Genomic DNA, 7,570 nt, shown 5'->3' on the forward strand with positions numbered 1-7,570 from the left:
GGTTCTCCAGGCAACCAGCCCCCAGGTTTAGGTGTGGTCCCAAAGTTGCCTCCTTAACATAACAGAAGACACTCTGTTGCCTTCCTCCATTAGGAAATTCCAAGAGTTTTAGGAGCTCTGTGCCGGTAACGGGAAGAACACCAGTAAAACCACCCTTCCCAACCTCCCTTGCAGCTGGTGGTGGCCACGTGACCTCCGTGGGCAACTGGGCCGGCCCTCCAAGCTTCTTGTTCTGTTAGAAAAATTAAAAGGTGGCTGTCAGTCAAATATTCCGTGCTTGCGGCAGCAGCTGCGCATGTTCCTGGCAGATCCGGGGGTCAAGGGCGGTCCCTGAGACATAAGACCGCAGGGGGGTGGAGAGTTAGCAAAAGCACTGGAGACGTGGGGGCCCAGCAAGGTGGGTGGGTGTTGACCCCAGCTTGGAGGCGTGGGGGCGGGGGTTGACAGGGTGTCCACAGGCCTCTCTGCCAGGGGTCGGAGGTGAGGGGGCTGTGCTGGGGGCAGCTGGATCTGACCACATAGTGTGCATGATGCACACAGCACCCTAGGAGGGGGGAGTCCATAAAAGCCTGAGCATTTTGATCTGGGGAAAACAGCTCAAATCGCTGGTTTGTAATGACTGGAACTTTCCAACAGCCAGGCCAGGAAAGTCCTTATAGCAACTGACGGCCTCGAAGACCACACCCCACACGTCCCCTCGCCTCCCAGGATCGTGTACTGAACACATACGCGCTCTCCTGCACACATTCCCCTGAACTTCTCCTGTAAAATGCTAGGCATCCCTCTCGCGGGCTGAGAGGTCAGTTATTAAGGCTTGAGCCTGCTACCTACCCCCGCGGTCGACACCTGAAATAAATCTCTCCCTTCTCTCTTCCAAAGCCCCGTCTCTTGAGTTACTGGCTTCTTTTACGACAAATGAGTTTATCTGAGTTTGTCTGGCACGGGTGTTGGCAAATGCAGCCAGGAGCTTGCTTTCGATTTCTCCAGACCCCTCGGATTCCCCAGGCCAGAGCCGTTGGCCCCAGCAGGGCACCTGGGCTCATCTGTTTCTTTCCTGAGTTAGCGGCTATGATAGATAGATCGGTAACACTCATACCAGCCTCTGTTCTAGTAACCAGGACAATCTGCCAGCCACATTTAGTTGAATTTAAGGTTACCCCCTCCTGGGAGCCCTCCTGACTTACAACAGTCAGTCCATCTGTCTCCCACGTTAGCCTTCACCTGGCTGGGTATCACTGTTTGCTTGTTCCCCATGCCACATGTACTAGATCACTAGTTCTCAAATCTTTGGGTGTCAGGACCCCTTTACACTCTTAAAAATTATTTAGGACCCCAAAGAGCTTTTGTTTATGGAGGTTTATTCAATATTTTGAAATTAAAACGGAGAAAATTGTAAGTATTCATTTATTAACTCATGTGAAGATAATAATAAACTCAGTACATGTTAATATAAGTAATATATTTTTGTGAAAGATGACTGTTTGGGGAAACAAAAGAGAGAACAGAATTTTTCACATTTTCACAAATCTCTTTAATAGAAGACAGCTAGATCCTTGTATGTGCTTCTACATTCCATCTCCTGCAATATGCTGTTTTGGTTGAATTAGATAAAGAAAATCCGGGGGGTACCTGGGTGGCTCAGCCGGTTAAGCGTCTGCCTTCAGCTCAGGTCATGAACCTGGGGTCCTGGCATCAAGCCCCCCTGCTCAGCGGGGAGTCTGCTTCTCCCTCTCCCTCTGCCTGCCACTCCCCCTGCTTGCGTGCTCTCTCTGGCAGATAAATAAATAAAATCTTAAAAAAAAAAAAAAAAGAAAGAAAGAAAGGAAAAGAAAATCTGGCCTCACCCAGTTAGGGACCTGGGAAAGGGATAATTCTAGTAGCCTCTTCCATTACTGTGGACATTTTTCTTTGATATTACACCAAACCTCAACATGTCGTAGATTCTTTTTTTTTATTATTATTATTTTTTTAATTTAGTAGTCTCCATGCCCAACATGGAACTTGAACTCATGACCCTGAGATCAAGAGTCACATGCTCTACTGACTGAGCCAGCCAGGTACCCCCACATGTTGTAGATTCTTGAGGGTGAATTGAAGTCTGGAATCTGAAACCTTACCAACAAACTTTTCCTATTCTGTTACATTAAAATCCATTGGTTTATATTACACTTTGAATGGATCTTTTACCAGTGTAAGATTTTGTAATACCATGTACTGGCCATTTGGAAATAAGGTCTTGAAATATTAGGAAGCTGTCAAGCTCCTGGTTGCAGACAAAAGTGGCCCAAAATTCCAAATTTTGCTTGAAAACTCAGATTTTATCATTGGCAATAAATACTAACAGTTGTTTTCCTTGGAGTGACACACTGGCTTGGTTCATTTTCAGGAAAATGTATGTCAAATACCCAAGAAAAATAACGAGTTTGTTTTGTTTTCCAAGTAAAAATGAAAATGGCTGTTCTAGCTTCCAACTCAAACAATCACAGAAGTGTGATTCTTTGAGACAATGACCGTGCTTCAGGATGCTTAATATGTACTTCCCGGGGTGCCTGGGTGGCTCAGTCGTTAAGCGTCTGCCTTGAGCTCAAGTCATGATCCCAGGGTCCTGGGATCGAGCCCCACATCAGGCTCCCTGCTCAGCGGGAAGCCTGCTTCTCCCTCTCCCACTCCCCCTGCTTGTGTTCCTACTCTTGCTGTCTCTCTGTCAAATAAATAAATAAAATCTTTAAAAAAAAATACGTATATATGTACTTCCCACTTGATCACACGGAAAATGAAAAGGATGTGTACTCAAGGATATAGATTTAATAAAGTTAATGATTTGTATTGGCAAATCAAGGACTCTTCATGAAACTGGGGATGGAGTTCAGGGCAGACCACCCCCAAATATGCCACTTTGACATATTGATTATCTTGAATGACAGTTACTTGGGAAACGGCCAGGAGAAGAAGGACACTCTGACCCTCCTTTGTCCCCTTAAAAGCAGCAAATAAATCCCCCGTGTGAAAGGTGCCCTCCCTGTACCGGGAGGTGGAGAAACATTCTTATCACCAGCGGTAGGGAATTTGGGGCCAAGAAGGCTGTATAAACAAAACCTGTTACCTCATCATTAATTTTCTGTCGCAAGCCCCAACTTCTTTGTCTTATCAGTTCTTCACAAATGTATTGTTTCTTGGCCTAAAAAGAATGAAAGCTGCCTGCTTTGGTCACTTCTCTGAATCTCATTTCTTTTTTAGAGAAAGAGAGAGAGAGAGCAGGGTGGGGAAGGGGGGCACGAAGAAGGAGATGGAGAGAGGGAATCTCAAGCACCCTCCCTGCTGAACATGGAGCCCAACACAGGGCTCGATCTCACGACCCTGAGATCACAACCTGAGCCGAAATCAAGAGTCGCACACTTAACCGACTGAGCCACCCAGGCGCCCCTGAGTCTCATATTTCATGAGCTCCCATATATGAAATTAAATTTGTTTTTCTCCTGTTCATCTGTCTTCTGTCAATTTAATTTTTAGACCAGCAGAACAACCTAGAAGAGAAGAAGGGAAAAGTTTTCCTCCCCTTCCTGCAAGAAAAGAAAACCATGGCCACTGTTCATTTAGTACAGTTTGATCTGCTCCCTAGACATTTACTGAGGCTCCAGCATTTTTAAGCACCAGAGCTTGGGTACCATCACTTGCAAATATAGCGCACAATGACAATGGCAAATAGCACCTGAGTATTATTATGAGGCCCCCCCAAAGAGTCTCGGAACCACATCTTGAGAACTGAGCCCCTAAAGGACAGGGATTGTGTAATCTTTTTTTTTTTTTTAAGATTTCATTTTTAAGTCATCTCTACACCCAGTGTGGGGCTTGAACTCACAACCCCGAGATCAAGAGTCACACGCTCCACTGACTGAGCCAGCCACGCACCCGAGGGGCTGTGCAATCTTGTCCCTGGGTCCTTGGCACAGAGACAACGCCCAACAAACATTCACAGAGTTAATAGTCAACACTGCTGAGCACTCCCCAGGAGCTTTCAAGGACGGACTCATTCCCCTCAACTACCTTTGAGGGGGGGTACTTTTACTATCACACCCATTCCCCAGGGCAGGGCACAAGGCACAGAATGGTGACTCTCTCTACCTCCTCTCGTAAAAAGAGAACCGGCCGACCTCCAGAAATAGGCTGGGAAATGATGACACTCTGTTCCTACTTAGCTCTTCAAATTCTACAAAGTTCCATCAATACCTGGGAACCTCCCAGGGAGCCCTCACCTCCCTACACTGCAGCCAGAGAAACAAGAGACCCCAAATGGTTAAGGGGCTGCCCGGGTCTCAAGTCCTGGACCCCAGAGCTGCCAGATCAGCTGGAGGACCGCCCCAGGGCATGGGCGACAGTGCTCAGCTCACCCCAAGTGCCCAGTGGCTACATGGCCCCAGTCCCTCACCCAGAAATGCTTCCCCTCTGGTGGGGCTGTGACCTCCCCTCTCTGGACAGTGGGGTGGGGTACAGCCTCATTGACCTCCACGTTTCCCTATGGCCCACCAGTGCTGAGCCCTCCGAGTGGTCGCCAAGCTGCCCAGACCCAGCGTACAAGCCAATGGTCTCCGGGAGGTGCCTAGCCAGCTGACAGAATCAGTTAACACACAGACACCTCTCTGCTGTTTGCTGAGGCCCCTGGAAGCCCCATGCCCATTTTTCTCCCCCTCCCAGAATCCCAGAAAAGTAAATACCTACCCGGAGACGTTTCAGTGGGTAAACAGTCTAGAGTTTGCTCTTCCAAATTGCCACCTGCCCCCACCTCCAAAGGCTGCCCTGAGGGCTGACAGGTTTCTCTGTAATTCGTTGCCCTGGATTCCCCTGTCACCCACTGCCCACCCCCACCCCCATGCTGCAGGCTCTCAGGGCAGGAGGGGCAGGGGGCTCCGGGGTGGTGGGAATGGCCTCCCTGAGGGGAGCTCAGAACTGTGACATTCGCAAGCTCCGAAGGAGTGGGCAGGCCTGAGGGGTGCAGATTGGAAGGGACAGAAGTGACCTGCAGCCATCCAGGACCAAGGACTCTCTGCCAAAGAGTGGCTCACACAGGAGCCAACCCTGGCCCCTTGGATCTCTGCCTGTTCTTTCGTGGTGTGCCACCAGGGGTCACCTCCCCCAGGCTTCCCAGGTCCCTCTGCCCTGCTCTAAGACTCTCTTCCCTTGTCCCCAACTTTTTGTCATCCTGGCTTCTTCACATCTCTGACCCTTGCTACCCTCATATCCACACCGCTCCCTGTTCTTACCTCCTCATCCCCACCCCACTCTAAGGAGCCCCTGTGGCTCTCCCTTTCCCAACCTTGGGTCCCTCCGTGTCAGTCAACAGAATCACTGGCCACTCAGGTCAACATGGCAGCACTGAGTAAGGTCCTGGAGGGCCAGGCCTGAGGCATCCCTGCCCCGGAGAGCCTAGGACACAGACAAGATGTCACACATATCATGTCTCTGCGTCCCATGCATCCTTCTTCCCACTTGACAGGTTCAGAAACCCAGGTGGCTGAGGCAAAGGGCCTTGCCCATGGTGACATGGCTGGTGAGTGGCTGAGTTGGACTGGACTCCAGGCCTTTACCCCGACTTGGGGAAGGACCTAGCCGCAGAGCCGTAGGACACTTTGGCCTGGAATCCAACCCTTGGAAGTGTCTGTCAACACCTCTGAGCCTCAGTTTCGTCATCTGTAAAATGGAAGCAAGCAATCTTTGCCTCAGGACACATGACATCTGTCACCTACTAGGCATTGAGAGAGCAGTAGCTGTAGGGGCACTGGGTGGCTCAGTCAGTTAAGCGTCCGACTCTTGATTTCAGCTCAGGTCATGATCTCAGGGTCTTGAGATTGAGCCCTGTGTCGGGCTCCAGGCTGGGTGTGGAGCCTGCTTAAGATTCTCTCTCTCAGGCGCCTGGGTGGCTCAGTCAGTTAACTGACTGCCTTTGGCTCGGGTCATGATCCCAGGGTCCTGGGATGGAGCCCCAAGTCAGGCTCCCTGCTCAGTGGGGAGTCTGCTTCTCCCTCTGCCCCTCCCCCTGCTTGTGCTTGTGCATGCTCTCTCTCTCAAATAAATAGAATCTTTAAAAAAATAAAAAAGATTCTCTCCCCCCTCCGCTCCCAGCCCCCACTCCCCCCCACCCCGGCGCACTCTTTCTCTCCAAAAAAAAAAAAAAGCAATTGCTGTAATTGCTACTATTACTGAAGTTATTACTGTTGCCAGTCTAGTGAAAGTCCCAAATCCTGGGCGCCTGGGTGGCTCAGTCGGTTGAGCGACTGCCTTCGGCTCAGGTCATGATCCCAGGGTCCTGGGATCGAGTCCCACATCGGGCTCCCTGCTCTGCGGGGAGCCTGCTTCTCCCTCTCCCACTCCCCCTGCTTGTGTTCCCTCTCTTGCTGTGTCTCTCTCTGTCAAATAAATAAATAAAATCTTAAAAAAAAAAAAAAAGAAAGAAAGTCCCAAATCCAAGAGTGACTTTTAAGGGATACTTGTGCCAGATAAACAGCCCCTGGGATGGCCACCTGCTATGACTCGGTTGGCGGAGTGGGGGGAGTAGAACGGTGACAGCTGGGATCAGAAGCCGACGGCCGAGAGGGCAGAGGGCACAGGAGCCGACAGCTCCGAGTGAGGACAGCCTAAGAAGATTAAGATTTGGTGTGTGAACATGGCCCGGACCTCAGCAAGAGGACAGGAGGCTGGCTGATAACCTGCTGCGGGGCCTGGTAAGGAGAACACGCCTCCAAATCCCCAGGCCCCAGGAGGGCCCTGGAGGCTGAGAGGCTGTCTGGGGACAGAGAGGGCAACATGGAGCCGGCCCACGAGCACAGTTGGGAGCTGGCCCAGCCCCAAGATGGCTGGTGCTGGGAGCGCCCCACATTTGGAAGGTTTTGCTACAGACTGGAGGGGCCCCTGCCCAGCGTGCAGGCAGACGTCAGAGGGTTCACCACTGTGTGGACCAGATGGGTACCTACATCTCCGGGAAGGCACAATGTCCTGTGGTCACCTCAAGCGCGAGCCCCGATGGCCAGGCTTTGTGTTTAGAAACTGCAGCGTCCCGCTAACACGGAATGTTGGGAGAGTGGGAGGCTGGCTCAGAAGTCTGTGATATTGGCTGGCTCCGGTTGTTACGTGCAGAGCAACACATTTCTATCGTGTTTGAAGCCACTGTTAATTTGGGTCTCTGCTGTGCGACACCAATCTGCAGTTGTCACTAATAGAACCAGCTGCAGCGTCACCACGGCCTGCTGGGGTGGGAAGGGCAGAGAACAGTCTCTACAGAGGCGTCTCTTTTTATTTGTTTTATGTTTACTCTTGTGGTATGATTTGCTTTTTTGAATAGGTAATATGTGCACATAATACCACACTTAAAAAGCACGAAAGTTTGCCATTAAGAATTGATTTGATTGTAACAGAGACTGTTGTTTGACAGTGGCTGAAACCAGGTGGCTGTTTATTTCTCTCTCACCTGAAAAATCTGGAGCAAGCAATCCAGATCATTTGTGCTCCCTCAAAAGCTCTGGGACCCAGGCTCCCTCCAGCCTACTGCTCCCCCACCCCTGGGTGTGGTGTGTCCCCT

The sequence above is a fragment of the Mirounga leonina genome, unplaced genomic scaffold (genome assembly GCF_011800145.1).
Source record: "Mirounga leonina isolate KUSES-001 unplaced genomic scaffold, KU_Mleo_1.0 Mir_53, whole genome shotgun sequence".
NCBI classification, from domain to species: Eukaryota; Metazoa; Chordata; class Mammalia; order Carnivora; family Phocidae; genus Mirounga; species Mirounga leonina.